This window comes from Artemia franciscana, chromosome 13 (assembly GCF_032884065.1).
Source record: "Artemia franciscana chromosome 13, ASM3288406v1, whole genome shotgun sequence".
In the NCBI taxonomy this organism is placed as follows: Eukaryota; Metazoa; Arthropoda; class Branchiopoda; order Anostraca; family Artemiidae; genus Artemia; species Artemia franciscana.
Genome location: NC_088875.1, coordinates 11,967,212 through 11,989,573, shown reverse-complemented (window position 1 = coordinate 11,989,573; position 22,362 = coordinate 11,967,212). Strand labels below are relative to the sequence as shown.

The following is a 22,362-nucleotide window of genomic DNA, read 5'->3' as shown; positions in this document are numbered from 1 at the left end:
AAAAGGGTCTTACTTTTGCCTCTCCATAACGCTAATTCACTGTTCTTATTTTGTTTACCTTTCAGCAAAATTAGACTTCTATACTTTTGTGTTATTGTATCTATAAAGCTTCTGTTTTATATGGGTAGTCTGCATGGTTTTGGGCCCTCTCCTTTTGCACAGCGTCAATTACTAATCAAACAATGCCTAAGGGTACATCTGCAGGACATTTTAACTCTTTATTAAATTAATTTTTATTTCAGTTGAAATTCAGAAGCAACATTGAAACTTAAAACGAACACAAGCTATTCCATACATGAGGGGGGCTTCCCCTCCCTCAACCCCTTTACTCGTCACGCTAAAGTTTTATAGTGCCTCAAAAAAAGCTTCTTGCTCCAGTTAAACGGCCTCTATGTTTCATTTGTCGTTCTTAAAGAATTGGGACGAAAAGCCAAACATCCAATCAAAATTTTGAGATAGCCATTTGAAAACCCCCCTCCCCCATCCCTCAGGACAAGGGTTGTAAGTTATGCTTTAGGGGCATATAAGATTTTCTATAGAAAATGTTGTCGTAGAAACTTCAGAAAGGGCTCATTCGATTGGAAACTGAGAGGACTAGTGCCTTTGTTATCAGTTGAAAGTGATCGGAGGACAAATGCCTCCCCCCCCACCATGCCTATCATTTCCTAACACACTTCTAATCAGGATTTTGAGATAGCCCTTTCGTTCAACGTAGATAAAAGTTCCAGAAACTATGTATTTGAGCATGACAAATCCCCAAGCCCTCGGGGCAAGGGTTGTAAGCTATGCCCTAGGAGAATGTAAGTTTTTGTAGAAAGCGTGGTCTTATAAAGTTCGGAGGGGACTCATTGGTAATCTTAAGCTCTAGTGCCCTTTTTAAGATTCAAAGTGATTGGATGACAGCTAATGCCCCCCCCCCCCCCCCACATACACACGTCGTATTGTATTTGAGCATGACAAATCCCCCCATACCTCGGGGCAAGGGTTGTAAGCTATGCCCTAGGAGAATATAAGTTTTTGTAGAAAGCATGGTCAAATAAAGTTCGGAGGGGGCTCATTGGTAATCTTAAGCTCTAGTGCCCTTTTTAAGATTCAAAGTAATTGGAGGGCAGCTATACCCCCCCCCCACATACACACGTCGTATTGTTCCAAAATACATCTAATAGTAGCCCTCCACCCCCCAGGGCAAGGGTTGTAAGTTATGCTCTGAAGGAATATATGGTTTTTATAGAAAGCATGGTCATAGTTCGGAGGGTTCTCATTGGTAATCAAAAGCTCTAGTGCCCATTTTAAGAGTCAAAGTGAACGGACGGCTGCTCTCCCCCCCCCCCCTCACACACGTCGTATTATCCCGAAATGCATCTAATATAAAATTTAAAATAGCCATTTTATTAAAACTATCTAAATATCATATAACAAGGCTCTTGAGGGTTAAAAAAACACCAAAGCCTCGGGAGCAAGGGTTTTAAGCTATGCCCCGGGGGAATTTAAGGTTTTTTATGTAAGGGATGGCTGTATTAACTTTAAAGGAGGCTCAATTGGTTGAAAATTGGAACTTCCTGTGCCCTTTTAAGAGTCAAACGTGATGGAGGGCAGCAAGCCCCCCTCCAAATACAGCCCAACAAGTGTTGCCATTATAGGAATTTCCCCCCTAATTTAAGTATTTTTGAGGTCTGTTAGCGGCCAAATTTTTTACTTAGGGATATGGGGATTTTTAGAGATTTATACAATTCTTCTGGAGTTTTTAAGGAATCTCTACGTTTTTTCTAAATCTAGTGATTTTCGACGATATAGCGCATAGATTTAATATTCTATAGTACTTAATATAGATTTAATAAATCATAAGGAAGCTAAATAAAAAAAAGTGAAAGTGGCGGTCCACTACACCTCCCAATACGTGCCAAATTAACATTTATGCAAATATACCGCCTTTGAAACTTCTGATTTCTCACTATATCAGATATAGATCTCAGAGCGTTATAATTAAGAGGATAAGCGAACCTAGTGAATCAAAATTTGCAAATATGTTCTATGCTTCTTATTTCACAACTTCTTATTTGCTCAGGTCAAATTTTTTCTTCATATTTAAGGTTTTTTACTCTCTATAATCGATTTTTTTTAAGGTTTTTATGTAAGGGATGGTTGTATTAACTTTAAAGGAGGCTCAATTGGTTGAAAATTGGAAGTTCCAGTGTCCTTTTAAGAGTCAAACGTGATGGAGCGCAGCAAGCCCCCCCCCCTCCAAATACCCCCCAACAAGTGTTGCCATTATAGGGATTTCCCCCCTAATTTAATTATTTTTGAGGTCTGTTAGGGGCGAAATTTTTTGCTTAGAGATATGGGGATTTTTACAGATTTATACAATTCTTCTGGGGTTTTTAAGGAATTTCTACGTTTTTTTCTAAATCTAGTGATTTTCAACGATATAGCGCATAGATTTAATATTCAATCGAATAAATCATAAGGAAGCTAACTAAAAAAAAAGAGAGAAAATGGCGGTCCATTACACCTCCCAATACGTGCCAAATTAACATTTATGCAAATATACCGCCCTTGAAACTTCTGATTTCTCACTATTTCAGATATAGATCTCAGAGCGTTATAATTAAGAGGATAAGCGAACCTAGTGAATCAAAATTTGCAAATATGTTCTATGCTTCTTATTTCACAACTTCTTATTTGCTCAGGTCAATTTTTTTCTTCATATTTAAGGTTTTTTACTCTCTATAATCGATCAGTTCCAAATTAGATTTTCTTCTGTTAAAACCTTTGAAAGTAGACTGGATATGAATACACCCTCTACATCTGCAAGTAGATCAGAAATAGAGCTATTGAAAAAAAAGGCAGGTATTAATTAAATACAATTTTCCGAACGAAAAAAATAAATTATTGAAAAAGAAAATACGACTTAGTGCTTTTCACAACAGGATTCGTAATATAACTAGACAGGTTAAACGGATTATTGTTTGATGACTGAACTCGGTCGGGAGTAAGGGGGTGGGGTATCTCTTCTGGGAATTTCTTAGTGGTTTTAGTTTTTACTTTTAATATCTAATCAATGCTCCAATAATTCTCCAAATTCTCTTGTTTGTAATTGAAATGTGTAGTAAGCGCGAATAACTTCCTATTCTATAGAGGTTTCAAGCTCTTATACGCACAAAATGTTGCATTTGCACTTTTTTTTTGTGCCAGAAAAAAGATCATGGATGTGTGTTTTTTCCCAGAGATGATCGCATCAAGCCAATCAAACAGTTCGTGGTAACGAACTGTAGTAAGGAGCGACCCGGCTCAATAGTAAACGAAACCCTAAAAAACGGAATTTTGATGCTAAAAGATACATCAAAAGAATCGAATTTCCACGCTGATTCTACATATATAGGTTTCAATTAATTTAGTCTTTGTCATCAAAAGTTACGAGCCTGAGAAAATTTGCCTTATTTTTGAAAATAGGGGGAAACATCCCCTAAAAGTCATAGAATCTTAACGAAAGTCACACCATCGCATTCAGCTTACCTGAGAACCCTATAGCTCCTATCTAAAAAAATGTGGAATTTCGTATTTTTTGCCAGAAGACAAATCACGGGTGCGTGTTTATTTGTTTGTTGTTTTTTTCCCCAGGGGTCATTGTATCGACCAAGTGGTCCTAGAGTGTCGCAAGAGGGGTTATTCTTACGAAAATGAAAAGTTCTAGTGCCCTTTTTAAGTGATCAAAAAATTGGAGGGCACCTAGGCCCCCTCCCACGCTCATTTTTTTCCAAAGTCAACGGATTAAAATTTTGAGATAGCCATTTTGTTCTGCATAGTCGAAAACCATAATAACTATGTCTTTGGGAATGACTTACTCCCCCACAATCCCTGGGGGAGGGGCTGCAAGTTACAAACTTTGTAACTTGGGAAGTGTACAGACGTTTTCAGGGGGATTTTTTTGGTTTGGGGAGTGGGGTTGATGGGAGGGGGCTATGTGGGAGGATCTTTCCTAGGAGGAATATGTCATGGGGGAAGAAAAGTTCAATGAAAAGGGCGCAGGATTTTCAGGCATTACTATAAAAAAACAATGCAAAAATAAACATGAAAACGTTTTTTCAACTGAAAGTAAGGAATAGCATTGAAATTTAAAGCGAACAGAGATTATTACGCATATGAGGGGTTCTAAAAATAGTTTAGCATAAAGAGCGAGGTATTTAGGAGGATATAAATACCTCGCTCTTTATGCTAAAGTATTATTAGTAATTTCAACTATTTATTCTACGGCCTTTTTGATTCAGGGGTCATTCTTAAAGAATTGGGACAAAACTTACAATTTAGTGTAAAGAGTGAGGTATTAACGAGGGTACAAACCCCCTCGTACACATAATAAAAATATAAGAATATAAAAGTTTGTTACGTAAGTTAATTTTTAAGTTACGCATATTTTTTACTAATAAAAACGTTCGTTAAAAATTAAAAGTTCAAGTAGCCTTTTGAAGTAACCGAAGAAATCAAACATGCGTTAATTAAAAAACGTTCAGAAATTAAATTAAAAAAACTAGTTTTTTTTAATTGAAAGTAAGGAGCGACATTAAAACTTAAAACGAACAGAAATTACTCCGTATATGAAATGGGTTGTCCCCTCCGAAATCCCTCGCTCTTTACGCTAAAGTTTGACTCTTTGCCACAATCTTACTTTTTAAAACAATTAAAAGCTTTAGCGTAAAGAGCGAGGCGTTGAAGAGGGGACAACCCATTTCATATACGGAGTAATTTCTGTTCATTTTAAGTTTTAATGTCGCTCCTTACTTTCAGTTAAAAAACCAGTTTTTTTTTTTATTTAATACTCCTAGAACACCGGGCGAGGGCTCATTTGAATGCAAATTGAATTTTCTAGTTCTCTTTTTTGTGTGACTAAGAGAAATGGAGGGCAATCAGCCCCCTTCACACGTCCCTTTTTTTCCAAAAAATCTTTCTTAATAAGCATGACTAGGAGACCAAACTTTGAATTGCGAGACAAATTTCAGAAACAAAATGACATTCAGTGTACTCCACCCCCTCCGAAAATATAAACACCGAACACCCTGATTCATAGTAGAAAAACTTTTGTGTAATTTTTCCAGGTTTCCAACTAAAAAAAGGAAAAACAACCCTCAAGTACAGTGTAATTACTGGAACACCAGCAACAATTTTGAAAATGATCTTTAACGTCAAATAATCTACAAAGCGTAAAATCACCATCAATAAATAAATATAACCCAAAACAAACAGAAATTACAATAAACAACCGAATCAAACTCATAGGGGCTCACAACCCTTATGCCTACTCAAGGACAAAACATAATTTGCACTTTACGGAAAACAAATTAAATGTTTTCACTGTAATCACTTTAATAAATAAAAATTATTAAGATTTCAAAGAATGAATATGAGCATATGTACATTAAACTGACAATGCACATTCATTTGTGTGTTTTTTTGTTTTGTTTTTTCAGTAGATTGCAAATTATGTTCTGGCCTTGAAAATTCATAGGGGTTGTGAGCCCTAATCATGTTAATTTCTTTTCATTTCGGTTTCGAATAAGTTATTTGTTGTAGATTCTGTCCGTTTTGGGTATGGTTTATTTATTGATTCCGATTTATGGTAGTTTTACGCTTGTAGATTTTTTAATTTTGGCTCATTTTAAGTTTAATGGAGCTATTCACTTTCTTTGAAAAACATATTTTGTTAAAAAAATTTCAAAATTAATTTTCAGTAATAAAACTGAAATATATTGGGAGAAAAACATTTTCTTTTGATCTTTTTTTTTATTAAAGAAACAATATGACCAATGCTTATTTAAGCAAATAGTACAAATAGTACTATTTAAGCAAATAGTACAAATAGTACGCTAAATCTTAGTACACGAATTTTCAAAAAAAAAGAAAAGGAAAACAAATATGATGCCGTCTTCAAAAAAAAAGTTATGCATGCACACATATACACGGTTGCTCGTTTAAAGACATATGTGCGTAAGTGTGTGTCTATGTGTTTTAACGAGGTGGTTTTTCCCTTGGGGCTAGAAAGAGGAAGGTATTTGGTTATTATATTTTTTTTTGGGGGGGGGGGTAATTGAGAGGTAAGGTTTTGTCTGAGAGTAGAAGCAATGATCATGTTGCCTGTATGCCCAAAATGTAAACACTGTGGTTCTCGGTGTGGCGTCCAGGAATAGACATTCGAATATTTGAGATTTATGTTTTTATTCGTTGATAAACCCACTGAACTTGAAACTTAAAAACTTAAACTAATGATACATCGCCCAAACTGTCTGAAAGCGGAAATTTTTGTTTCTGATTAAATTGAACGGTGTTTACCTGGTAAAGCCTTCGAAAGGGCGGTCTCTCAAGATGTTCTGTCTAGCTGCTAGGAAATTGCAGAAACAAAACTCGGGGAATAATTGTCAACTGAGCAATTTGGTCCCTTTGGGAGTTATCTGTGGACGCATTCACTATGATTGAAAAGTTCGCCGACCAAGTAAAATTTGGAGTGTCTTTATCAGTGATGGTTTTTAGGAAGTCATATTCTATTGGAATTTTACAATCTTTTACTCTAATCTATATCTCTGTTTTTCTGTTTAATTTGTCTGATTTTGGCAGTTATTCAAAATCGAGTTCTGCCTGAATTGTTTTTATAATTATTGTTTTCATAATATGGCATCTTAGTAAATATGATTGCGACTACTATGTTACAATATTTATATTATCATTACGCACTATGAAGGTAAAAGAACTAGTCAATAATCAACCCATTAGCATTGACTTGAGCGGCATCAATTCATAGGAATTTAGAGGAATTTAGAATTTAGAGGGGGGAAAAACGATTTACCTTATTTTCCTGATATGCCTTTTCTGTTTTTGACGGTAAAATAGTATAATAAATAACAAGTTTTAATTTTTATTTCTGAAAATTTAGTTTTGAAGAGCTGTGTTTTCTTGTGTTGCAGTTCTTCAAATTAAATCTGTCAGAAATGTGGAAGATTTTCGTTCTTTTGTTAGTTCATTTGTTATTAGATATGTCTTATCTATTATCCGTCCATACGTCATTCCTAGGGCAGTTTGCTGTAATTTCCGGAGCTTTTGGTGAATACGTTCTATTCGATGTTTTATTGACTTTTTACCCACTGAACTTGAAACTTAAAAACTTAGCTAATGAAACATGGCCTAAACTGTCTGAAAGCGGAAATTTTTGTTTCTGATTAAATTGAACGGTGTTTGCCTGGTAAAGCCTTCGAAAGGGCGGTCTCTCAAGATGCTACCTGCTAGGAAATTCAGCAAATCGCAAAATCAGCATGAGCTCCCACAGGTTCGTATAATTTTAAGACAAGACACTTACTGATGGCGATCATTTTAGCTGACGCACTTGACAATAGAGTTACCCTCTTTCAGGACTTGTAAGCTTCCCATAATTGAAATAGAGTAAAAAAAATGTGTTATGTTTCAGAGTTTAAAGTGAGTTTTATTATTATTTTCAGATAAAAGTATTCTAAATTTAAAACTCTTTTCTCACTTCTACATTTAATTTATTCTAAACTCAAAACTCTTTTCATCGTTTTTTAATAAAAGTATTCTAAATTCAAAGATCTTTTTTTACGGTTTTGGTTACCATTGGTAAGAGTTACTCCTTTTTTACAGCTCGGTACCAGCTCGGTTACCATTGGTAAGAGTTGGTAAGAGTGGTAAGAGTTACCATATTTGGTTACCATTATTCCTTTTTTACAGCTCGGTACCACTAACTGTTGGATTCTTACTATTTTAATTAGCTTTATATATGAGCCAGATAAAATAGTTATTATTTAAATTGGCTAATACCTGAATATGACTGTTAAAAATTGCTCAATAGAGAATTATTTTAAATCTACTTGCCACTTGCTTCAGTTTGACAGTTGAGCAAATAGACGATTTCTAATTTAATTATTGAAAAAGACTTGAGTCGAAAGCTAATTAAAATAGCAAGAATCCAACAGTTAGTGGTTGAGTTATTGAAAGGACTAGTGCCTTTGTTATCAGTCAAAAGTGATCGGTGGACAAATGCCTCCCCCCCCCACTATGCCTATCATTTCCTAACACACTTCTAATCAGGATTTTGAGATTTTGTTGATTTTGAGCCCTTTTGTTCAACGTAGATGAAAGTTCCAGAAACTATGTATTTGAGCATGATAAATCCCCCAAGCCCTCGGGGCAAGGGTTGTAAGCTATGCCCTAGGAGAATATAAGTTTTTGTAGAAAGTGAGGTCATATAAAGTTCGGCGGGGACTCATTGGTAATCTTAAGCTCTAGTGGCCTTTTTAAGATTCAAAGTGATTGGATGACAGCTAATGCCCCCCCCCCCACATACACACGTCGTATTATTCCAAAATGCATCTAATAGTAACCCTCTAGCCCCCAGGGCAAGGGTGTAAGTTATGCTCTAAAATAATATATGGTTTTTATGGAAAGCATGGTCATATAAAGTTTGGAGGGTCCTCATTGGTAATCAAAAGCTCTAGTGCCCATTTTAAGAGTCAAAGAGAACGGAGGGCAGCTTCCCCCCCCCCTCACACACATGTCGCATTATTCCGAAATGCATTTAATATAAAATTTAAAACGGCCATTTTATTCAAAATGTCTAAATATCATGTAACAAGGCTCTTGAGGGTTTAAAAAAAACAAGGCCTCGGGAGCAAGGGTTTTAAGGGGAATCTAAGGTTTTTATGCAAGGGATGATTGTATTAACTTTAAAGGAGGCTCATTTGGTTGAAAATTGGAAGTTCCAGTTCCTTTTTAAGAGTCAAACGAGATGGAGGGCAGCAAGCCCCCCCCCAACTACCCCCCCCCCCCCAATTAGTGTTGTCATTATAGGGATTTCCCCCCTATTTTAAGAATTTTTTAGGTCTGTTAGGGGCAAACTTTGTATTTAGGGATTTGGGGATTTTTAGGGATCTATACAGTTCTTCAGGAGTTTTTAAGGAATTTGTACATTTTTTTTCTAAATTCCGTGATTTTTAACGATATAGCGCATAGATTTAATATTCAATCGAATAAATCAGAAGAAAGCTAACTAAAAAAAAAAAGCGAAAATAGCGGTCCATTACACCTCCCAATACGTGCCAAATTAGCATTTATGCAAATATACCGCCTTTGAAACTTCTGATTTCTCACTGTATCAGATATAGATCTCAGAGCGTTATGATTAAGAGGATAAGCGAACCTAGTGAATCAAAATTTGCAAATATGTTCTATGCTTCTTATTTCACAACTTCTTATTTGCTCAGGTCAATTTTTTTCTTCATATTTAAGGTTTTTTATTCTCTATAATCGATCAGTTCCAAATTAGATTTTCTTTCTAACCTTTGAAAGTAGATTGGATATGAATACACCCTAAAAGTAACCATGTAGAGGGTTACTTTTAATATCTAATCAATACTCCAATAATTCTCCAAATTCTCTTGTTTGTAATTGAAATGCATAATAAGCGCGAATAACTTCCTGTTCTATAGAGGTTTCAAGCTCTTATACGCACAAAATGTTGCATTTGCATTTTTTTTTTTTTTTTTTTTTTTTTTTTTTTTTTTTTTTTTGTGCCAGAAGAAAGATCATGGATGTGTGATTTAACATTCGAATATTTGCGATATATCTTTTTATTCGTTGATAAACCCACTGAACTTGAAACTTAAAAACTTAAACTAATGATACATCGCCCAAACTGTCTGAAAGCGGAAATTTTTGTTTCTGATTAAATTGAACGGTGTTTACCTGGTAAAGCCTTCGAAAGGGCGGTCTCTCAAGATGTTTTGTCTACCTGCTAGGAAATTGCAGAAACAAAACTCGGGGAATAATTATCAACTGAGCAATTTGGTCCCTTTGGGAGTTATCTGTGTACGCATTCACTATGATTAAAAACTTCGCCGACCAAGTAAAAATTGGAGTGTCTTTATCAGTGATGGTTTTTAGGGTGTCATATTCTATTGGAATTTTACAATCTTTACTATAATCTCTGTCTCTGTTTTTCTGTTTCATTTGTATGATTTTGGCAGTTATTCAAAATCGAGTTTTTCCTGAAATGTTTCTATGATTATTGTTTTCATAATATGGCATCTTAGTAAATATGATTGCGTCAACTATTTTACAATATGTATATTATCATTACGCACTATGAAAGTAAAAGAACTAGTCAATATTCAACCCATTAGCGTTGACTTGAGTGGCATCAATTCATAAAAATTTAGAGGGGGGAGGGTCATAAAATATAATTGGCCATTTCTAGAGGGGTGAAGTTATCGTTTTTTTTCAATGAAAATACAAAAAAGTATTTTTCAATGAAAACACACCAAGTATTTTCAAAATCTAGGGGGTAAGAGCAAACAATTCAGGCCCCCTACTTTAATTGTCGCTACTAATTGAATTGATAAAAATCATTTTGTAGCTCATTCCTATGGAAAAGCTTGTTTAAGAAGCCTTGGCTAATTTTATTGTAATCTGGCTAATCTTTTTATTGCAAAATACAATTTCGATGAAAAGTAGGACATATAATGATTGTAACTATATTCAATGCAAACATTTTTTTATAATTTTATATTTTTGTATGTTTCTAAACAAATTATAAAACTATATGTCTTAATATGTATATGTATATTTCTATCTAATAAATAAATCATCAAAAAACATTTATTTATCTTTTTTTTATATTTCTCTCCTTTCGTTCATCGTTCATCGCTAGAAAATGTTGAAGGGGTCTTACGTCAAGCAGTGTCAAACATTTCACCAAGATTTTATAAAATATTTCACCAAGATTAAAATAAAATTTTAATCTCACCATTCACCATTCACAATTTCACCATTTCACCAAGATTAAAATAAAATATTGGGATGAATTTAATATGATTTAATTGAAATAACCATCAATAATACAATGAAACTGTAGTGTTGCCTCTGATAACCAGAACTCCATGGCTAAAATTTATTCCAATAGACTATTAAACTAGAGAATAATTAGTTTATAATAAAAACAATTTTCTGGCAAAAGTAAAGGGCGAAGTTGAAAATTAAAACGAACGAAAATTACTCCTTCGGAGTTTATGCAACACATATCAAAAAAACTGTTTTGAACAGACTCGTCATATTTTCCTGTATTTTTTAGAATTGTGGAAACTAGAACATTACTGAAACTATGCTCAAAACACCAACCTAAAGGTATTTTTCCACATATAGGGAAGTAATTTTACACTCTTGAAACAATGCACAAAACGCCAAACCATAATTGTAAATTGATCAGTAGCGTTCTGCATTTTTATTTTTTCTGCCTTAGAATCAAATTGAAGGATTTTACTTAGAAATTTTGACAAAATTTGAATATTCAATTTTCGATGAACAGTTGGTCTGTTGAATAAGTCCTTAACAATAGAGTCACAGCAGAATTTTGGGTGGATGGAAAGGGGTACTATCATGGTTGCAGTGATTAAGAACGTACCCCAGCCAAAAAAAAAAAAAAAAATAAATAAAACATTTTGAAGTTTGGAAACAAAGCGGTTTGGAAAACGAAATTGCCATCTGTAGCTGTTCCTGGAATAGTAACTATTACCTCGACTAGTTTTCATAGAAAAAGTATGTTGTGAAAACAAATTTGCGGGAATATCTAAAAAATAGACTAAAACCTCTCAAACGCGTCTTTGGATCGAAATCAAAGATGTATCTTTGGAATTGCCACCGACAAAAACCTCATACAAGAAACTTACAGTCCCCTGGCTAGGATAAAAAGGAAAAATACTTTTTTTTACCTGGCAAGCACGAATGTTTACTCTTTTTTCTTACCTTCATCACTGCTGATGGGGCATTGAAACAACGTAGAGGGCATTTTAAGGGTTTGATTGAAAGTATAGTACTGTAAATACACTTTTTGACAAAAACTGCATCGGAACACTCTCCCAGAGTCTGAATGGAACTGCCAAACGTTTGATATTCTCAAAAAGTACATAAGAGAATTACTCGTAAATATTTAAGGTTTTTTACCGGTTTTTCACATTACTTATAATCTAGTTAGTGTCACTTGTCAAAAGAAAATTGTTATTAATTATTAGAAGATACGGAGCCAGGGTTGCCAGGGTGGACGGTTACAAGAGTACTACACGTGCACAAATTTGCGTGCTACACGGCAATTTTTGGTGATACAGTCAAAAGATGCGCAAAATCAGCATGAGCTCCCACAGGTTCCTATAATTTTAAGACAAGACACTTACTGATGACGATAATTTTAGCTGACGCACTTGACAATAGAGTTACCCTCTTTCAGGACTTGTAAGCTTTCCATAATTGAAATGGAGTAAAAAAATTTGTTATGTTTTAGAGTTCAAAGTGAGTTATATCATTATTTTCAGATAGAAGTATTCTAAATTTAAAACTCTTTTCTCACTTCTACATTTAGTTTATTCTAAACTCAAAACTCTTTTCATCGTTTTTTAATAAAAGTATACTAAATTCAAAGTTTTTTTTTACGGTTTTGATTACCATTGGTAAGAGTTACTCCTTTTTTACAGCTCGGTACCACTAACTGTTGGATTCTTGCTATTTTAATTAGCTTTCGACTCAAGTCTTTTTCAATAATTAAATTAGAAATCGTGTATTTGCTCAACTGTCAAACTAAAGCAAGTGGCAAGTAGATTTAAAATACTTCTCTATTGAGTGATTTTTAACAGTCATATTCAGGTATTTGCCAATTATTCGCTAATTTAAATAATAACTATTTTATCTGGCTCATATATACAGATGGCGAAACTGATGGATGTAAAGTAGTATATTGAACGAAATGGACACATGTTAGTTGCAATGTAATTAACGCTACTTGACTAGAGAGAATCAGTGTTGCCAACGCCTCGGAAGAAAAAGTACCGCAAAACGCCCTAAAATTGTACCACTGATCAAAAAATTGTACCATATCTTTTTTTTTCGTGTTGTGCTACGGGCAAGACGAAAATGTTTTTTCTTTCGCTACGCACAACACGTGGACGTTCGGAAAGTTATATTACAATAAAGAGAACAGAGTATCAGATATCTTCTTTCAAAGATATTTGGGAGACCTCCTTTCTCCTGCAGAGACCATTTTGGTGTCACTCATCCAAATAACTGCTCACCTATATATAAAAATTAAAATTCCCTCCGCTCGCTGCGTTCTGACAACCAGTCAAATCTTACTGTACCATATTGTACCACATTTTGTAAAATGTACCAGGAAATTTGAATCTGAAGATATTATTAACAGAACCATAGATGAGATTAATCCTAACATTATGTTTATGAAACGATTTAGAAAAAATTCGTCGCTTATATAGTAAGAAGAATAAATTATCACCTAATAAGAGATTAGAAGCACTAAAAAAATATATAACATTCAAAAAACATTGTCAAATCTTACTGTACCATATTGTACCGCATTTTGTAAAATGTACCAGGAAATTTGTGATTGTACCAGAATGTACTTTTAGAGGTGAAATATACAAAATGGTACAATTGTACCGCTGTTGGTAACCTTGGAGAGAATTGAAAATAATAAATTACGACTGGATACATGTACGTAATCCTAATCGGTGCAGCCTCTTGTTATTTTTAAAACGAGACACTTAGAAACGACGACATTTTAGCTAACTGACATCAGAGTTACCATCTACAATCTTTGTCAGCTTTTCAAAAATTACAGTTTTCAGAACAAGAAACATAATGTAGAAGTAATACAAGATTTATATTAAAATTTTTGTACAAAAGTTTCCTAAATTTAAAACAATGTACGAACAAAATAATTACTTTAAAATATATTTTTAAAAGTCTATGAAATACCCTTATTGTTCATAAAATGTTTATTACAATATAATATATAACAATCCAGCCTCAAAAGGATTTTAAAGATATAAATACATGTAATAGAAATTTTAAAATAAAAATTGAAGAGTCTCAACATGCACACAGCCACTACCTAACCATCTCAATTACTATACAGAAACCGGTTCTCTTTGTATTACTCATTCCTTTTAAATATAATCCTCTGTACCAGATATTTTGGTGGAACTAAATTAAAAGCATAAAATTAATATTACCCTTTTTCGTCGTGTTTAGTTTGATTTTCCAGTCATTTTTTCTAAATATATTCTTCTCTAATATTGAAGGAAAAACTCCATTAAACAAGAAATGAATCAAAAAATAATGTTAAACATTGTTGCCCCAGCCATAATTTAAGTAAGTTTAAATTAGGAGTTTCTCTGTGGTCCCGCACATGTAATTTCAAACAACCTGGAAACACAGTAGAAATGTTACATTCAGGTATTGGCGAAATGTTGTTTTTTTTCTAGGGGATGGCAACCCCTCCTAAGGTGCCACGAAAAAATATTAAAATTCTATCTTTTAACGATCAACATCTTAATTAAAAGCATAAAATTAATATTACCCTTGTTCGTCGTGTTTAGTATGATTTAGGAGAATATAAGGTTTTTGTAGAAAGCGTGGTCATATAAAGTTCGGAGGGGGCTAATTGGTAATCTTAAGCTCTAGTGCCCTTTTTAAGATTCAAAGCGATTGGAGGACAGTTATACCCCCCCCCGACATACACACGTCGTATTGTTCCAAAATGCATCTAATAGTAGCCCTCCAGCCCCCAGGGCAAGGGTTGTAAGTTATGCTCTGAAGGAATATATGGTTTTTATAGAAAGCATGGTCATAGTTCGGAGGGTCCTCATTGGTAATCAAAAGCTCTAGTGCCCATTTTAAGAGTCAAAGTGAACGGACGGCAGCTCCCCCCCCCCTCACGCACAGGTCGTATTATCCCGAAATGCATCTAATATAAAATTTAAAATAGCCATTTTATCAAAACTGTCTAAATATCATATAACAAGGCTCTTGAGGGTTAAAAAAAACCAAAGCCTCGGGAGCAAGGGTTTTCAGCTATGCCCCGGGGGAATTTAAGGTTTTTATGTAAGGGATGGTTGTATTAACTTTAAAGGAGGCTCAATTGGTTGAAAATCGGAAGTTCCAGTGCCCTTTTAAGAGTCAAACGTGATGGACGGCAGCAAGCCCCCCTCCAAATACCCCCCCAACAAGTGTTGCCATTATAGGGATTTCCCCCCTAATTTAAGTATTTTTGAGGTCTGTTAGGGGAGAACTTTTTTACTTAGGGATATGGGGGTTTTTCGGGATTTATACAATTCTTCTGGAGTTTTTAAGGAATTTCTACGTTTTTTTCTAAATCTAGTGATTTTCAACGATATAGCGCATAGATTTAATATTCAATCGAATCATAAGGAAGCTAACTAAAAATAAAAATAAAGTGAAAATAGCGGTCCATTACACCTCCCAATACGTGCCAAATTAACATTTATGCAAATATACCGCCTTTGAAACTTCTGATTTCTCACTATATCAGATATAGATCTCAGAGCGTTATAATTAAGAGGATAAGCGAACCTAGTGAATCGAAATTTGCAAATATGTTCTATGCTTCTTATTTCACAACTTCTTATTTGCTCAGGTCAATTTTTTCTTCATATTTAAGGTTTTTTACTCTCTATAATCGTTCAGTCCCAAATTAGATTTTCTTCTGTTAAAACCTTTGAAAGTAGACTGGATATGAATACACCCTCTACATCTTCAAGCAGATCAGAAATAGAGCTATTAAAAAGAAAGGCAGGTATAAATTAAATACAATTTTCGGAACTAAAAAAAGAAATTATTGAAAAAGAAAATACGACTTAATGCTTTTCACAATAGGATTCGTAATATAACTAGACAGGTTAAACGGATTATTGTTTGATGACTGAACTCGGTCGGGAGTAAGGGGGTGGGGTATCTCTTCTGGGAATTTCTTAGTGGTTTTAGTTTTTACTTTTAATATCTAATCAATGCTCCAATTATTCTCCAAATTCTCTTGTTTGTAATTGAAATGCGTAATAAGCGCGAATAACTTCCTATTCTATAGAGGTTTCAAGCTCTTACACGCACAAAATGTTGCATTTGTATTTTTTTTTTTTTTTTTTTTTTTTTTTTTTTTTTGTGCCAGAAGAAAGATCATGGATGTGTGTTTTTTCCCAGGGATGATCGCATCGACCCAATACTCCTAGAACACTGGGCGAGGACTCATTTGAAGGCAAATTGAAATTTCTAGTTCTCTTTTTTGTGTGACTAAAAGAAATAGAGGGCAATCAGCCCCCCCCTCACACGTCTTTTTTTTTCCAAAAAATCTTTCTTAATAAGTATTACTAGGAGACCAAACTTTGAATTGCGAGACAAATTTCAGAAATAAAATGACATTCAGTGTACTCCACCCCCTCCGGAAATATATACCCCGAACACCCTGATTCACAGTAGAAAAACTTTTGTGTAATTTTTCCAGGTTTCCAAAAAAAAGGAAAAACAACCCTCAAGTACAGTGTAATTACTGGAACACCAGCAACAATTTTGAAAATGATCTTTGGCGTCAAATAATCTACAAAGCGTAAAATCACCATCAATAAATAAATATAACCCAAAACAAACAGAAATTACAATAAACAACCGAATCAAACTCATAGGGGCTCACAACCCTTATGCCTACTCAAGGCCAAAACATAATTTGCACTTTACGGAAAACAAATTAAATGTTTTCACTGTAATCACATTAATAAATAAAAAATTATTAAGATTTCAAAGAATGAACATGAGATTAAACTGACAATGCACATTCATTTGTTGTTTTTTTTTTCAGTAGATTGCAAATTATGTTCTGGCATTGAGAATTCATAGGGGTTGTGAGCCCTAATCAAGTTAATTTCTTCTCATTTTGGTTTCGAATAAGTTATCTGTTGTAGATTCTGTCCGTTTTGGGTATGGTTTATTTAATGATTCTGATTTATGGTAGTTTTACGCTTGTAGATTTTTTAATTTTGGCTCATTTTAAGTTTAATGGAGCTCTTTACTTTCCTTGAAAAACATATTTTGTTGAAATTTTTTCTAAATTAATTTTCAGTAATAAAACTGAAATATATTGGGAGAAAAACATTTTCTTTTGATTTTTTTTTATTAAAGAAACAATATGACCGATGCTTATTTAATGTCGTTAAGGGTATGACATTTATATTTCCATTAAGCTGAAGTAAAAGGTTATTTTAAAAATTTCCCCTGGTGTCTAGTAATTACACAAGTTCAGAAAGAGTAAAAAGAAAATAGTTTTCATATTTGTTGGGGGAAAAACTGGGGCTATGAATGGACGAGGAAAAAATTAAAAAGTAAAGTAATCTTCGATTAGGTCACCGGTAACTAATTTTCACGGATCAGGAGGTAAACCCAGGGTATCAAATCCGGAAAATCCAGGGAGGAAGGAAGAATTTCGTTCTATCTTTTGCATAAACATACGAAAACGCATTTTTTATAAATTCAAGGGTAATTTTCACACGAGAAACACAAAACACCAACCTAAAGGTATTTTTCCACATCTAGGGAAGTAATTTTACACCCTTTTCTATTCGTGCGCCTGCATAGAACATGGTAGAGAAGCAAAATAACTGTTCATTGCACTGATAAATAGTTTTATAATCCTAATGATTTTTTGGTTGGTTTAGTGACTTTCTCCAATAATCTAGTGATTTATGAGCTGATTTAGTGATTTTGTTCCAGAATCTAGTGATTATTTTTCACCGAGGGGCAACCCCGAAAGAGCCTTCTAGGAGATGGCTTTAAATCTAACTTAACTAGTCGATAAATACAAAGCATTGCTTTAGACGCCAAAAGAATGTATTTTAGTACAAGTAAAAGGTCTTAAGTTATAAAATAAGTCGTCTTGAACAATTGCTATTAAAAGACAGCATAATAAGGCTTTACCTCTGATTTAGAAAGAAGTCGGAAAATGGGAAACTTTTAGGGAATTTGGTATTGAAAATACGGATTTCTAGGGATTCTCCACCAGCCTTTTAGGGATTTGCAAAAATTTGAAGTGGAAACACAGATATTAAGATCATACTTCAGAGGAGTAATTCTGTTGTGTGATTGCCTAGGTCTCACTGGGAAATCAACGAGTCCAAAATCTACGTTAATAAGTGGTAACGTCCATCTTGAGATGATGGAGGACTGATTCTGGCATATGCTGGAAGTTTAGGAATCTTCTTGGCTGCTGTTATTAGTAGTTGGAATGAGATAGATGCAGTCCAAGTGGACGCGGAATTGTAGATCGTTTGGAAATGTTCTATTGATGTCTAGTTTCGCGGTAGTGAGGTCATTTGATAGACAAACACCAAAAAATAAGAAGAACAATAGGGAATTTCTCAAGACTTTGGGAAACAAATTAGAAAGAATATTTCGAAACTATGTTAAAAAGCCGTCCTGGAGGACGGCCCTTGGACATAGGGCCGAAATATTCCTTCTAATTTGTTTCCCACTGTCTTGAGAAGTTCCCTATTGTTCTTCTTGTTTTTTAATGTTTGTGATGGAAAGGCAGTGTGGTCTTCGTCGTCATTTGATAGAATTCACAGCGCAATCACTGGGTAGAAAATACGGAAAGCTATTTTAATCTTAGCATGCCCTACTATAGCGCCGTTATGGGTGACGCAAGGATGAAATACAATCGGCATATTAGATAAACTACACATAGTATAGGGCGAAAGTTAATAAGAGATTTGCAAACGAACAAAAATGATAACTCTTCAAAGTATGATGTATGAATATTGACAATTGCTTCACTGAAAGCGAAAACTCCTTCTGTCTTTTTTTTATATATATTATTTATTATATATTATTATTTTTATAGTTTATATTTTTTGTGTTTCGTTTTGTGGTGAGTGTTTTTGCTGTTGCATTGGTGAATCCTTTTTTCACTACAACGTTTTATGTGGATATGGATTGTCAAAAGGGTGGAACTCAGGAATGACTGAGTATATTAATCTGAGTATACTACTACTGCTAATATAACACTGTAACTACTTTTACTACCACCGAAACTACTGTGATAATAGTAGGCCTACTATTAAGCCTAAGTCTATGAAGGTTAAATTTGAGACAATATTGATAGCAAATTTGAACTAACAAAAGAGACTATGTGCATTTAGATTGTCAAAATAATGTATCTTAAGAATTGTTTTATGCATTAAGTTGGAACTCTCAGAGAATACTTAAAGCAGATGATCAATTGACCAAAAGGCAATATATGCACACTACTACTAATACTACTGCCACTGTAACATTTACTAGTTCTATACAAGTAATAGAATTACTCCATTTGCTACTTCTAATCGCAACTACTTGTAAGGTTAAGGGAATTAAGATGAAAATTGCAAAAAGCATATGACTGTACAGGTTAAAAAAGAGCAAATCGAAAATACCATAGTAATGTCTACTTGTATTAAGTTGAGCAGTTATACTACTGCTCCAACTACTATTACAACTATGCCTAAGAGTAAGAAGGTGAAATTTTCAGAGAATATTTCTGAAAATTTCTGTTTACGGATGACAACCTGTCATCCGTATGCAGGTTGTCAAACGGGTCATATAAGCAGTATCCTTGGAACAGTTTTGTATTTGAAATTAAAACTTACAACGCTTGTTGTGGGGGATGTTGAAATAACCAAAAGGCAATATTTTCATCATAATACTTCTGCTTCTACTCCTACAACTACTATCTGCTACTATTAATATTGATACTACTGCTATTGCTTCTAAAGTTAAGATTGCTACTATTAACTCTACTTCTACTGCTACTACTATAACTACTGGTGCTTCTAATATTACTCATAAATCTATGGGTATTAAGGCGAAAATTTCGGGCTATATTTTAACTGTATATAAATAAATAGAAAAACCCTATGCCCACATGGCTTGTCAAGAGGACGTATCAGCAATGCTTCAGGACCAGTTGATGATGTTTAGTTAAAGTTTCATCGTGTATTGAAGAGGATGTTGAAAAAAAATTTGCTATGTGCATATTACTACTAATGCTACTACTGCTACTACAACTATTGCTACTACACAAGTTAAGGGTATTAAGATTAAGCTTTCAAGGAATAGTTAAGCGGATGCTGAACTAAATCAAAACAAACACTGATCATGTAGATTGTCAATAGGGTGACAAAACAATATCATAATAATGGCTTACATTATTAAGATAGACCTTACAGGGTAAGTTGTGACAGATTTTGAACTAGCCAGAAGACGCTATGTGTATACTTTTGATCCTACATCTGTGGTTACTATGACTACTGGCACTTAAGGTCATTATGTTGAAACGTTTTGGGGGAATTTCTATTAAACCAAAAACCATACGCATGCAATTATTAAAAGGGCATATAAGCAGTATCATAGGCAGCGCTGCTCTATCAAGACCATAGATAAATTTTTTTGTGAATGGTATCAAGTTTTCTATTTCAGGTCAATTAGAGGAGGCATAAAACTAAACTAAACACTACAATTTCTGTCCAAATTTTGAAAAGATAAAAATGTTCTAAAAATCGTTGAAAAATTTTCTCCAGCATACAAATCGCAGGCCAAACTATAAATTCTTTAAGAAAAACCGTAAAGATATAAAGTATTATTTTCTTCTTCCCTGAAAAGACTGCGTTGATATAAAACGAACAGAAATTTATTAAAAAAAAGCTTTTTCCACAAAATAAGTTTTTGAAAAAAAAAGCAAAGAACTCTATTAAACCAACAATGCGCAAAAATAAATCAAACAATCTACCAAGCGTAAAACTACAACAAGTCAGCATCGATATATAAATGAAACCCAAAACGAACAGAAATTACAATAACTAATTGAGTCAAACTCAAAACGAGTAGAAATTAGCATGAGTAGGGCTCAAAACCTTTATGTCTTCCCAAGGGCAGAACATAATTTGCACTTTACTGAAAAAAAATACAAATGAATGTATATTGTCAGTTTATTATACATATGCTGATATTTATTCCTTAAAATGTTAATAAAATTTGATTTACTAAAGTTATGAAAGTAAAACATTAAAAAAGAATTCAGTAAAGTGCAAATTATGTTCTGGCCTTGGGAAGTTAGGGGTTTTGAGCCCTACTCATGTTAATTTCTGCTCGTTTTGTGATTGACTCGGTTATATATTGTAATTTCTGTTCGTTTTGGGTTTCGTTTATTTATCGATGCTGACTTGTGGTAGTTTAATGCTTGGTAGATTCTTCGATTTTATTTTGGATCATTTTTGTTTTAATGGAGTTCTTTATCTTTCTTTGAAAAATTTATGTATGGAAAAAGTTTTTAAATTAATCTTAGAATAGATTCGTCCTTCAATAATTTATCTCTTAATAAAACTTTCATTTCAGTATGGAGTTTTTCCGAATGCTCTCAAGCGTGCTCAGGTTATTGTTTTTATACAAAGGCGGACCAAGAAAGTACCAGACAAATTATCAACCGATTTCAATACTATCAGTATTTAGTAGAATTTTGAAAAAGGATGTGCTTTTCCGCCTCATTGCATTTCTCAATTCTAAACATTTTCTTCATGATTTTCAGTTTGGTTTTTGACTGAAGCACTCCTCTGAGCATGCGTGCATGGTCCTTTTGAGTTTTGTACATTCTGCTTAGATTCCATTGAAAGCCATTTGATTCCCTGACCCATGAAATTCTTTTCTCCAAGATGTCTCATTTTTGTATAAGGTGAAATGCAATTTCTTGGTTTAAGTCTTATTTGAATGGTAGATTAATTTAGTTCATTAGCTCTTCCGGTCTCCCTCAGAGATGAATTATGGCGTTCCCCAGGGATCAGTTTTAGGGCCTGTGCTATGTCTTATGTATACAAATGATCTTTTTTATATGGTAAGAAAAACTTATTAATTACTGTAGGTTTCGTCATGCTAAGCCCTCTGATGTCTATAATGACAACTATAGTTTACCTTCTTCTGATGCCCCTGTTCCCTTTGCTAATAACAGCACAATCCGCACTCTGATGAGTTGCGATACTGGGCTTCGGATAAATCTAGCAAATTTGTCTGAGCGAGTAATTCTATGGTTCAATATTAATTATCTTACCCTAAATTTTTCTTAGTCAACGTTTTTTTATTTTTTCGCGCGGTTCTAAGGTTCATCTTTGGTTATCTGAAATTCATCAGTCAAATGGAATGACTCATAGATTTAAAGATCGGCATGGTCGTTTTTGGTGGATTCTTACAGATGAAAACCCATCTTTCAAATGGCATACTGTTTTGATTAAAATGAACATATCCATGAGTCTCGGTATTTTAAGAAAGCTCAAACAAACTTTTCTTGGATCAATTTTGAAAATAATTTTTCACTGCTTTATCCATATTTTCACAGCCATATTTTATGGCTGTTCAAACAAATTGTTAACTATTTTTTTGGCTTTTTAGAAGCTATTTTTTCCTTTTTTTTCTTTTTTTGTGCAGGATTTATTGGTGTCGATT

General features: G+C 33.9%; 1 protein-coding gene and 1 non-coding gene across 4 annotated transcripts in view; both read left to right on the top strand.

The window, feature by feature from the left end:
- Positions 1-22,362, top strand: part of LOC136034528 (dihydropyrimidinase-like) — a 255,283-nt gene that overhangs the window by 62,285 nt on the left and 170,636 nt on the right. The gene's annotated exons all lie outside the window — the stretch shown is intronic.
- On the top strand, positions 17,944-18,146 carry LOC136035123 (small nucleolar RNA U3). Its single transcript, XR_010619344.1, has one exon. It is a non-coding gene; the product is annotated as a small nucleolar RNA U3 (small nucleolar RNA).